This window comes from Cyrtonyx montezumae, unplaced genomic scaffold (assembly GCF_038088225.1).
Source record: "Cyrtonyx montezumae isolate F1298 unplaced genomic scaffold, pur_monq_1.0 scaffold_3, whole genome shotgun sequence".
NCBI classification, from domain to species: Eukaryota; Metazoa; Chordata; class Aves; order Galliformes; family Odontophoridae; genus Cyrtonyx; species Cyrtonyx montezumae.
In genome coordinates, this window is record NW_027072034.1 from 1,700,938 (window position 1) to 1,713,386 (window position 12,449).

Consider the following 12,449-nt stretch of genomic DNA (forward strand, 5'->3'; position numbering starts at 1 on the left):
GGCAAGTACCATTTGGATAACTGTCCTGTTTATTAAAGACAGATGTGAAGAAGGCATTGAGAACCTCAGCCTTTTCCTTATCATCTGTGGTTATATTGCCTGCCTCGTTGAGTAAAGGAGGGAAATTTTCCTTAGTTTTTCTCCTGCTGTTAATATATTTGTAAAAGGGTTTCCTGTTCTCCTTTACAGCAGTAGCCAGCCTAATTTCAAGCTGGGCTTTAGCATTTCTAATTTTCTGCCTGCAGATCTTGGCCAGTTCTCTGTAGTCACCCCAAGTAGCCTGACCCATCTTCCAGAGGACATAGACTCTCCTTTTCTCTCGGAGTCTCAACAAAAGATCCCGGTTCATCCACACTGGTCTTTTGCTCCTCCGGCTTGACTTACAGGACTCCGGGACTGCCTGCTCCTGTGCCTTTAAGATTTCCATCTTGAAGAGCATCCAGGCTTCCTGGACCCCTTTACCCTTCAGGAGCAAGTCCCAAGGGACCCTTGCAACAAGTGTCCTGAACAGGTCAAAGTCTGCCCTCTGGAAGTCCAAGGTAATAGTTTTGCTAGTCACCCTCTTGACGGCACCCAGAATAGCAAACTCCACCATTTCATGGTCACTCTGGCCAAGACAATCTCCAACCTTCACATCCCCTACTAGTCCTTCCCTGTTAGTGAAAAGTAGGTCAAGCAAGGCATCTCCCCTGGTAGGCTCTTGCACCAGCTGAGTCAGGAAGCAATCATCCACACATTCTAGAAATCTCAAGGACTGCTTCCTTGTTTTGAATGTCTTGTCAATTGCATATACATATAAAATGAATGATAGAGATAGCTTTTCTTCATTACATGGACATCTTCTTGTAGTGTGTCTGAGGAACCACAGGTACAAAATCACACATCACTGGACAAAGTGCTTGTGGTAATCATTTTCATGGGGAAAAATAAGCACTTGCAGGATCATATATTTGATGTCGTAACTTCTGTTAATGCTCACATCAATCAGATTGTCAAAGCTGTTTACAGCCCATGCCAGGATATTTCCAGCTTTTGACATCTTATGTCAAGGAGAACCAGAATCCTTGAAACATAATTTTCTCTCTTTCTCTCTCTCTCTTTCTGTCTAACCTACTGCTTTCTCTCCCCTCCAAGTAAGCTCTTTATATCATTTTCATCAGAGTTCCACAGTCACTAGCTCATTAGTAATGTCAAAATTACATTATTTCTCTTCTCATAGACTGCCTAGGATTTCCTATAAAACTAACAAGGACTAACATTTCCAATATTTAGATGGGCTATAGCATCCATCTAACCCAAGTTGCTCTGTTACTCCTTTGCACATTATATCAAGAATATACCATACTTTTTTTTTCATTTAACACCTCTAAATCTGACCAGTCATCATTTCTTATTATGATTTGTGTTTCTCATGAGTTTTGGCCAAAGTTTAGGCCTAACCTAAGGAATAGTAGTCCAGGAGGAGAGTGTGAGTAGGAAAAAGGGGTGAAAGATCCATAAGTCTGGAATTATAAATGACCCCTTCCTCTATATTTTTGCCCAGAATGGAGTAATAGTGAAATCCAAAGATTTATCTCCATGCATACCATTACCATGTAACAGGGACTCTGGAGCCAGGTATTTTAGCCTACAAAGGCATTGCACTCATTAACTGAGTAAGTACCAGCATAGAAAACTTCTAGGAGCATCTACTGAGAAGAGAGAAGCCCAAATGCACTTTACAACACCACCAAATGATGTTAATAATGGAATGGCCCTAGGAGAACTGACAGCAAGCTCGTGAAAAATGGATAGGTACAATTCCATTCAAAGGGAAAAATAACCCAGAAACAGGCAGGGGAGAGGAGGAAGATGCAAGCAGGGATGAAAGAGGTCAAAAGCAGTCCAAAAACTGTGCAGATAACTGAAGCAAATCAGTACTACTCTGAGACCTAGGTGATAAACTTTAATGGCTTGTTATCTTTATGAAGCTTTCAGTAACATAGAAAGAGTGGTCAGTTTCCCCTTAGTTTATATATTTACTGTTGGGCACTTTCTATCACTCTCTGTTCTAGTCTAAACAATATATCTGGTGCAAATGTAACCATGAAGAAGACTGTTAGCAGGGACAGAGGTGTGTGCCTACTGGAAACAGCTCAGCTCCTATACTTTCCCAAGGTCATTCCTCATCCTCATTCCATATGAGGACACCAAGCCTGATGAGAAGCCAAAGGATAGCAAAGGGACAGCATGACCCAGGAATTTGTTGGGGTATGTGCCTGAGTGCAGCAAGATCTCAAGCCTTTGATCTGTTGACAAATACTGTTAGCCTCCAAGGAGTCCAGAGACAGGAGCAGAGGCCATGGGCACAAACTGTAGCACAGGAGGTTCCCTCTGAACACCATGAGCACTTCTGTGCTGTGCAGTGATGGAGCAGTGACACAGGCTGCCCAGAGGCTGTGGGATCTCCTCCTTGGGGATTTCACAGAGCCACCTGGAGGTGGCTCAGGGCACCCTGCTCTGGGTGTTCGTGCTGGGGCAGGGACTGGAGCAGGGTGGACCTCTGACAGCTTCAGTTGTGATGTGAAATACTGGATTATAAAATGTTCTGATATATGAAGGGCATTGTGCCAGAGTGACAGGACAAAACCACCAGGTAAGCATCCAAAGTTTAGTTTTGGGAAAACTTGATAGAAAGCCCTCCAAATCTTGCTCCAAACAGGCTTTCCCATGGATTTAACAGGGAAAATATCTGAAAATTCCAATAAATCCTATTTTAAGTCACATTATAGATATGTGATTCTTCATCATTCTTTACACTATTTCAGCTGCAGACTTTTCATTTCCCATAATCTACTAATAGCACATCCTATAATTAGGTATCTGTCCTTCACAATCAGCACTATAGTGTTCTATTCAGAGGAGAAAAATTGTAGGGCAGGAGAACCACTCAAGAGCATAGGAAAGAGCTGTCACTATTGCAGCGAGGCTGGTTAATGGTTTCACAAACATCATTAGGAGAGAACAGTACCTTACTTTCATGATGTAGCAGGCTAATAAATACACTCCTGTTCATTTATCTGTCTGATTGAACCTGGCTCAGGTTTAGGGTTCACACTCATTCTCTCAGCCTGTAGTAGTTAAATAACACATTTCTTCTGATTTCTTCCTCTCACATTAGCATGAGCTGTTGGCCTGAACAATCGGCCATGGACTGTTTGTGCTCATTAACGTTGGTCAAGATTGGCTTTTGAAGTCTGATACAGCTATTAGACACAGAAAGGCATGCAGGAGAGTTGCTGCCCGGCTTTCTACTCTAATATTTTGCCCCAGTTCAGGAGTGAGAATAAGACCAATGAACACACAGCATGCCATTTTATTTTTTTTTGTTCTTTGATTTGCAGTTGTGAGCAGGCAAGAGCCAGACTGTCATTTAGATGTCTTGGAAAGATTTGACCCGTAGAATCATAGAATTGGAAAAGACCACTAAGATCATCTAGTCCAACCACAAACCTATCCCCACCATACCCTCTAACTGTGTCCCTCAGTGCCATGTCCACACACCCAGGGTCAGTGGCTCCACCACCTCCCAGGGCAGCCTGTGCCAATGAATCATCACTCTTTCTGAGAAGAAATACTTCCCAGTGTCCTGGGGCAGTAGGAGAGTAGCAGTAGGAGAAGGCTCCAGAATAAAGCTTTGGCCCACTGAAATCACACTGACTAACAGAGTCAGGGATTTTACATTCAAAGGCAGACACATTTTGTCAGTTTTATTAAACCTATTAGGAACAAAAGAATAAGAATTAATCCAGTTAGGCTGCCTCTAGCAAATCAAAATTCTACTCTTCACTGTACTGCAATGTAAGTCCACAACAACCCCATGAACCATTCTGGTGGGATTCCTCCAGACTTGCTTTTGTGGCTGGAACCCACCAAGCTTCACTTTTTTGTATTTTTTAATGGCTTTCACTCCAGTGCAGCACCCCAATCTTCACTCCAGCAAAACTGCTTCCAGAGGAAGGAAGGACAGTTCACAGAGATAATCTTCTCCCCAGCATTTACACTATAGTCTTTTCATCTCTGAGGTTTCCAAAGACAGGAGGGTTATTCTCGGGGCCACATATATTTAAATTAATACTAAATTAAAAGGACTGCCTGCTGTGGAGCTTGATTGGATTTGGACAAAGAACATTGCTTTCTGAAGTCAACTCCAGTGTAGATTTTTTTATTTTCCAGCACCTAATCATGATGGTGAGAACATAAATCATGCATATTACCATGAGGGAGACTGATGAATGAGCACCACAGGAGCTCCAGCTTCAATCCATCTCGAGGTCACCACTAAGGAAAATCCTTCTGCAGGGTGTTTTTCTACTGCCTGACACATCCAGCCCTGGGTGAGAAGCAAAGTACGTCACATTTGCTTCTGTTTTGCCTATGACCTATCCCATTAACTGTAAAATAACATCTGTCAAGTGTCTTTGCTTAAGAGGTTTCTTGTGAGTTTTTTCATTCACTTATAAACTGCACTCTTAATAATTGGATGTAAGACAAAATTCTCAGAAGCACAAAAGTGAGGTCTGTGAGTGCATGGGAATTCCGTCCTCTCAATATTTATGTTTAGCGTTTAAATACTTCATGCAAAAATAATGACTTTGACTCCTGAGGCCTTCCCTTTCTTATCTCAAAAGCTGTTCATACACATGCTCCGGGATCTCTATGCAAATTTAAAAAGGAGATTAAGTTGTATGTGTAGTAAATCCTGCTTTTATATTAAATGAGTAAGAATTAGCAGAGGTCCTTTGGATTAAAAATAGGTCCGTGTTTGCCGAGGAGACTAAGGCTTGTTCTTTAGCTATCTTGTCATACAGAACTGAGTTTTTCCCTGTAAGAAATTTGAGTTGGTTGTGAAATCCATAGCACGTAAGAGACATACAATATATAATTTTTATTTAAATTACATTATTTCAGTGAAATCCACTTGCTCAACATATACACTCCTGTTTTGCAATGGGAAGCCTATCCCCAGTCCCTGTTAACAGCACCATTGCATGCCCCTGATTCTTCCACCCAGGTGCCCTGAAGGACATTTTGGGGACACAATGTGAAAATCTAAATCATATGCTCAGAAGAGGAAACAAGCAGTGTCCCTGACTCCAGGCACACATAAAAGCCTCCATAGAATGGTAGAATTATTAAGGTTGGAAAAGACCACTAAAATCTTCTAGTCCAACCATCAGCCCATTGCTGTCATGCCCACCCACCACGTCCCTCAGTGCCATATTCACACGGTTCTTGAATACCTCCAGGTACAGGGACTCCACCATCTCCCTGGGCAGCCTGTGCCAGTGCCTCACTAATCTTTCTGAGAAGAAATTTTTCTTAACATTCACCTTCCCTCTTACTCATTTCAGCTTCTTAGACCTCACATAAAGGTCAAACCCACTGACATTTCAGTGTGGTTTTTACTACTGTTCTACCGAAGAGGAAGATGAGGCTACAATATTGAGCCGAAGGGCATATCAAGCTTTGCAGGCAGCCTGTTTTCATGGTCACTGACCTTGTCACATTTTGTTTTGTTTCACCTGTTGCCATTTGCTTCCCATAAGATAAAACTGGCTAGAAAGGACAAAACACAGAGACCACACACTTCCTGACATTACCAGCACATTTTGCTGAACTGCAGCAAGCCCTCCCTTGCAATGTGGTTTCCCTTTCAAGCAGTCTCTGAATGAAATGAAGAAGAAGCTTTTGCCTGAATCACTGACCTTTGTGAAGATGTCAGAACCTTTCAGCTCAAACACTGAGCTGCCAGAAGAATAGGCAACCTTATTTCACCTTTGAATGGAGGAAAAAAAACATATACAAAACGTAAGCCCTACCAAGCCAGAGAACCTTTTGGAGGATAGCAGGATGGGATGCTATTCAGTCACCCAATGCCCCAACACCAGCAGGGATGAGAATGACATTGCACTGGGGACAATGAGGACACCTCATGGCAGAAAGGGCTCAGGATACACTGCATATCAGCCAGCTCTGATAGAAAAAAGCAGTGAGAAAGTCCTTGGATGGAGACCTTCCACCATGACTTCAACAGATGGGTCCAAGGGTGACATGTCTGGGCTGTCCTCATGGAGAAACACACAACTAGCTTGCAGGTCAGCATATTGCTTTCAGAAAACCAGGCAGTCTGACCTCCACAATGTGGTCTCACATGTCCTCCACCAAGGCAAGTATCCACCAGTACCAGGATCCCTCCGCCTTTTGGAAACATTTGGGACTGAGTGCAAGCTTGGTGGAAACTACCATTTCCTTGCCTGCTGGGATGCACTGGCTGGCAAAGGAGTCAGCAAGGAGGGGGCACTGTTGCTAAGGTCCCAGGAACCATGATGGAATAATGGGGGGACAATTCCTTGGGCTACTAGCAGCCAGGAGGGTGTCCTGGTCATTTCACCACCATCAGGTCTCTGCCTTCCCTTGTTGGCCTGGAGCAGGGTGGTTTTCTTTCCTGCTCTCCTGGCTACTCTTGTCCAGAAAGGTAAAGCTGTCCTCCTGTTTTTACTGGGAGGAATCTTCATGGGTTGGCCAGACATGACTGTCAGATGCTGCTTTATAGTTTCCTCCATGTTTCCTTGTAGAATCCATTTTTGTTGCTCTTCTTTCGTTTTCTCTTTTTGTGTAGATGATGAAAACTAAATCACTGCAGGCAGGTATAGGTGTGTGACAGGAGAGGGGGAGATACGCAGAGCCAACCTCTCCCTTCTCCCCCATCCCTACCCCCAGAATCAGAACTGGAATGTAGAATTAATTATGTACTACAGCATACCACAAAAGCAAACAAGCAAACAAACAAAAAATTAACTATCTTCCTCCCAAATCTGGTCCTGGTGAGAGGTGGAGCCAGGTGACACCCTGGGGCTGGTAGACTCTAGAAATCACTCATGAGGACAGTACAGCTTTACAAGGGACCTCATTTCACAGCAACTCCTGGCAGTACAAGGTCTGTTTTGAGCAGTGGGAAGTTTTTAGGGCATTTGGCACAACCATGGAGACAAAAGTTTTGGAGGCAATAGCATGAGAAGAGGCTCAGATGAACAATATGAGTATTTTTCTGTCAAGGGAGGGAAGAGAAATTGAATAGCTCTTCTGCTTTTCCTCAGTGTGACTGTCTGTGCACCTGTGATTTGTTCCATTCTAAACCTAGAGTAACTTTAGTTATTCATCACTGCTGCAAATTTACCCTGATTGTGTCACAACTACAACCTTATGCTCTATGATTAGGGACGAATGGATTAATTGTGCATTGTTTGCCATCTGTAAGAAATGTTACTGTGATTTCTCCTGAAACATTTGCCTGCTGCTGAGGGCAGGGCAAGAGGCAGCTCTGCTCAGAGTGAAGCAGGAGGGGCTCTGCTAAACCCAGCACCAGCAGAAGACAGTGTGGATGAGAGGACCAGGTCCTGCACAAAACATTTCTACCTACAACACACTTCAGTGCTAGAAATCAAAGCCGCAGACAGCAATAACCTCAGCTCCACAATACCTGGAGCCCTTCACTGCAAATCTCCCATGGCACTGCTGGACAAATCCTCTCACTTTATTTGCAGAGAGGCTTTATTTGCAGAGCAGCTTTATTGAGGGATTTCTGTGTGGTCAGACAACCTCACTTCATCTGTCTTCTTGTGTCTTGTGACACAAACCCCAGAACAACACTAATGACCATGATTTACAATGTGAGCTGTTACGTTTTACTGCGCTATGTAATTGCTATCCTGTTGAACAAGAAGGCTTGCTGAAGAATATTCATTAACTGTAGTATGTGTCCCAAGGATGTACAAGGGGCCACAGGTACAAGCGGTGCTCTTCAGGAGCCCACTCAAGGTTTTTCTGTATGATTTACACCAACTGATTGCTCTCCAAATGTCTTCAACATTGCAAGATGGTGTTAGTGTAGGAGACTGTTTTCTCTGCATTAGAAATGGCTGTAATGCAAAACTCGGAATTCTTGCACGTACACAACTGTAAAAATGGGTGAATCATTCTGCCCTTTTTTAATGGGCTTATTCCATAATTAAAGCCTATGAGTGTTTTAGCATATATATGTATCTTTTAAACGTAGATATATTGTACAAGGAAAGTAGGAAGATTCCCTGGTAAGATTCGCTCTACAAGGACAAACACTATGAAACAGTAAAGGAGAGCAAAGGCTGACCAAGCTCATATTTACTCAGTATTCTCTCCAGACCCACTACAGAGTGGAAATCCCCCCACCATGTCTGCGTATGAGTCTTTCTAGCCTTGTGTACATAGCAGTCCTTTTGGGATATGTGCTGGAAGCTTACAATTGGAATTAATTTAGTTGACATTTCTTGGTATGAAGTGAAGTTTAATCTTCATTTGATGTCATTCAATGCTGTACCTTCTGCTGCTGACCAGGGAACTACGGCAATACAGATAATACAGTTTCCTCTTGGATGATCATAGAATCATAGAATGGTTTAGGTTAGAAGGGACATTTAAGATGATCTAGTTCCAACACCCTACCGTAGGCAGGAACACCTCCCACTAGACCAGGTTGCTCAAAGCTCCATCCAGCCTGGCCTTGAATGCTTCCGGGGAGGGGGCATAGATCTTGTAGGGAAGGCATAATCTCTAACCATGTGTTTGAAGAGCCTTGTTTAAGATCCTGGGTTACATCAACAAAAGTGACAGTGTTTTCCTGATCATTGCACCTAATGGAAGGAGAACTCCAACCCAAGGACAGTGGTCATACAGCTATGGTTGAGTCGGGGCACGAAAGCAAGAACAATCAAACTATGTGGGCAACTGTGCCAGCAAAGCAATTCAGTTTTTATTAAAGGGACAAAATCATCCCTTTCCCTTTGTCTTCTGATGAATTGAAGGAAATTGCTTCCCAAGCCCTTAGCCTTCCAGCTACTTCAGCTGTGTTCTGCTTTTCCAAGATTCAAATATTCTGACTAGCATATTATTATGAGAACAGAAGAGCTATAGAGAAAGTGAAGAATCACAGAGGAAATAGCCAATAAATGTGGCTTTAAATTCACTTGCTTTTTATGGAGAGCTCTGATGTCACAGACAGATATGGCTTTGGAAGAGATGTGTTACCGTGCTGCAGATGTGTTTGTGAACGTTTGGTGGACAATCTCCTGTGGCACTGTAATGGACAGTTTACTGTAATCTGTTAGGTTTTAAGCATGTAATTCTGATGTGACTGATTTTACTATTTAATATTGGTCCCACGAACTCTAAGCTAACAGATGCAAGATCCCTCTTCTTTGAGTGATAGTATTTAGCGAGACTGGGAAAACATTTATTTGCATTTTGCAAAGAAAAGTTGGAGCTTTGTAAGGAAAGCACATATCAGGTCATGTGAAAAATGTGATGGTTTAATATCAAAATCCTAGAATAGCTCATGATGCAGAGAGAGAGGCCAAGTTCCAAAGCAGAGATCTTCAAATTTGGCACTTTCAAAATGTGGCATGTCATCCCTCTAATTTGCCATGGGCTTTTTGTTTCAAACATTTCATTTGATGAAAGCAGGCACGCACGAACACACAAAAAAAAAACAACCCTCTTTAGAATTCAGTAAAATGCCTCATTTGATCCTCTTCAGTTTCCTGGAAAAGTTCAACATGAACATTCAAGTGCTGCATTTCTTCCGCTGGTGGTGAAACTGCTGATCTGTTAGCTGTGCATCTTTGATGAGCCAAGAACAAAGAGAGGGTCTTCTAGAAACTACTGTGATTGATACCACTCATCAGGGCCATCCCCATGAGAGTGAGAGCTCAGCTTGCTAGTTATAATATGAGCACAGAGACCAAGAAGATCTGCCCTGAAGGCTTTACCTCCCTAGATAAAAGATTATCAAAGAATTAGCTGTATAGTTTTAGGTAGAGCAAAACAGGGTGAACAAGGCCATTGGACGTAACTCCCCACCACAAATGGGGTTGGATATTTGGAAAAGTTTCTTCTCAGAAAGAGCAGTGATTCACTGGTACAGGCTGCTCAGGAAGGTGGTGGAGTCACTGTCCCTGGAGGTGTTCAAAAACAGTGTAGATGTGGCACTGAGGGACATGGTGACACAGCGGGGATGGGCTGTGTGTTAAAGAATAGGCCCCACCACTGGGCTCTACTTCTGCAGAGAGCCAGGCTTCTTTTGAAATGTGCTCAGTTCAGTTGTTCTTTGATGAATTCAGATTCCCTAAGTTTTAAGGCTGTAGAGAAGGGAAGCAGACTTTGCTAAGAATAAACAAAATAGCCTTTCATACGTTCTTGCTAGAGGAAGTATTCAGGACGGCAGCCAGCATTCAGAGGTGATGGTGTATGGGGACTGACCTCAGTGAAGTATGGCAGCTGGACTGAGGTGAGAAGTACTGTGCACAGATACAGGGCAAGGACAGTCATGCTGTGCAGACACTGTGAAAACAGCACCAGATTGCCCCAGAGCTCTCTTTGAGAGTATCCACGTCCATATATTGCTACTCAGGACAAATGACATGGCACGAGAGTGGGGATATGATGTTAATACTGGCTTGAAGGAAGTTCCAACCAAACAGCTGGGTGAGACATCAACACAGGATGTTCCCTCTGAACACCAGGAGCACTTCTGTGCAGGGACAGAGCACTGAAAATGTTGTAAAATATGGTAAAAAAGCAATCTCAAAAATTGGTTACAAGAGAAACAATAGAGTTGGTCATAAAATGCAGAAATGACAGACCTTTCCAGAAAAGCTAGTTCTCCAGGGAGTTAAAGATCAATATAATTGGACAGTATGGTAATGAGGTATTTTCTGTCCCAACAATGAGGGATGCAGTGTGAGGCTGCCACTAATAAATCTAGATGCTTTAAAATCTAGGTGTAGACACCTAGCCCAATTCAAACAGTACTAAAAGAGAGATCTTTTTGATCTTCCTTTCAGATGTCCAGAATCAGAAGGAAATTTCTAGACATCCGATGAAAACTATCCTGAGAGAGGGATAAGAGGAAAATTAGAAAATGACCTGAGTGTGAACCAACAGATTGCTAGGGAAGACAGCTTTTGTCTGATCAGCTTAGTGATTTCTTCTAATGAGAAATAAAAGCTCAATTGATAAAGGGAAAAGTACTGATGCCCTATACAAGTGCCTCTCTGTGGCACTTGACTTGATTCTGTTAAGTACTTTTATAAAGAAAGTAAACCAAATCAGCCTTGTGGATTGACACCTACTAACCAGCAAGTCTCAGCCTTTAGTGTGCAAAGGTCACATCACCACAGCAGCCTCATAGACTCACGGAGTGTTTTGAGTTGGTAGAGACCCACCAGGGAAGGCCAGGCAGAAGGTGAGAAGCCAGCCCAACTGAATGGTCCCTTTGTGTGTGCTGTCAGAGACCACTGTCCCCAAGCAGAAAGAGAGGGCTGCATAGTCTGGAGATGATGTAGACGAGTGGCCCAAAGCTGACATCCAGTTGTGGGCCTGCCTCTGTAAAACAGCTGGAAACAGCTGTCTTGGTATACAGTAGTCATTCAGAGCAGAGGAGTACCACCCCCAATGGGAAATGGAAGGGAGGAATGGGCAAGGGACAGGAGGGGAGGTTGCAAAACGCAAGTGCAGCCATGCTAACCTTATTATTCCCTCCTTTCTCTTTTGACATTAAACAGACTGAGTGGATGAAAGGAAGATGCAGTCACAATTAACCAGACATTGCAAACAGCAGGGCGAGTCACTTTTTATAACTAGCTTATGTCTCAGACACAGAACTGTACAGAATAATGCAATAACAAAAATCGTACAGTATTTACCCTGGGTTCATTCACTGCGAATCCTCTGAGAGCTGCTTTTGTTTGCCTTCATTTAATTGGTATGGTCAGATGGCCACCAGGAGGACCAATTAATCTGATTCAATAGATTTTACTGTATATTTTTGTTGTTGTTTTTTTTTCTTCATCAACGTGCAGCATAAAATGTCTTAAATAATTTGTCTGAGCACTGGTAATGAATACAAAATGCTCTCTGTTCCAGCCTGCATACAGTGAGTTTAAGCCATACAGCATTTTACAGCCAAAGCAAACTGGGTTAATAATGAAATCAGTGCTGCCTTAGTGGGGACGAGGGTGCCATTGTATGTTACGACATGAGGTATCTGGTTGCCTCTCTGAGCATAGGCAGGCATTCTGTGGTCTGTTCGGGTTTTTTTATCTGTCCTAAGCTTTGGCATTTAAGTGGTAGGTGGAATCTGTTTAACAAAATCCAACGGGACTTCGTCCTGTCTTTAATATCAAGTGTTTGTTTAAGTGCTTTGTTGAATCGGAGCCTAGTAGATCCTCTCTTAAAGAAAGTGATTTTCAATCTAATAAGGTTATCTTAGTGTGAACATTTTAACTACATCAATCAATACGCCCGTCAGGAGCAAATGACTAATGGGATTTCTCTCTTCTCTCTTTCTTTGTTACCAGAATGATGAATTGACT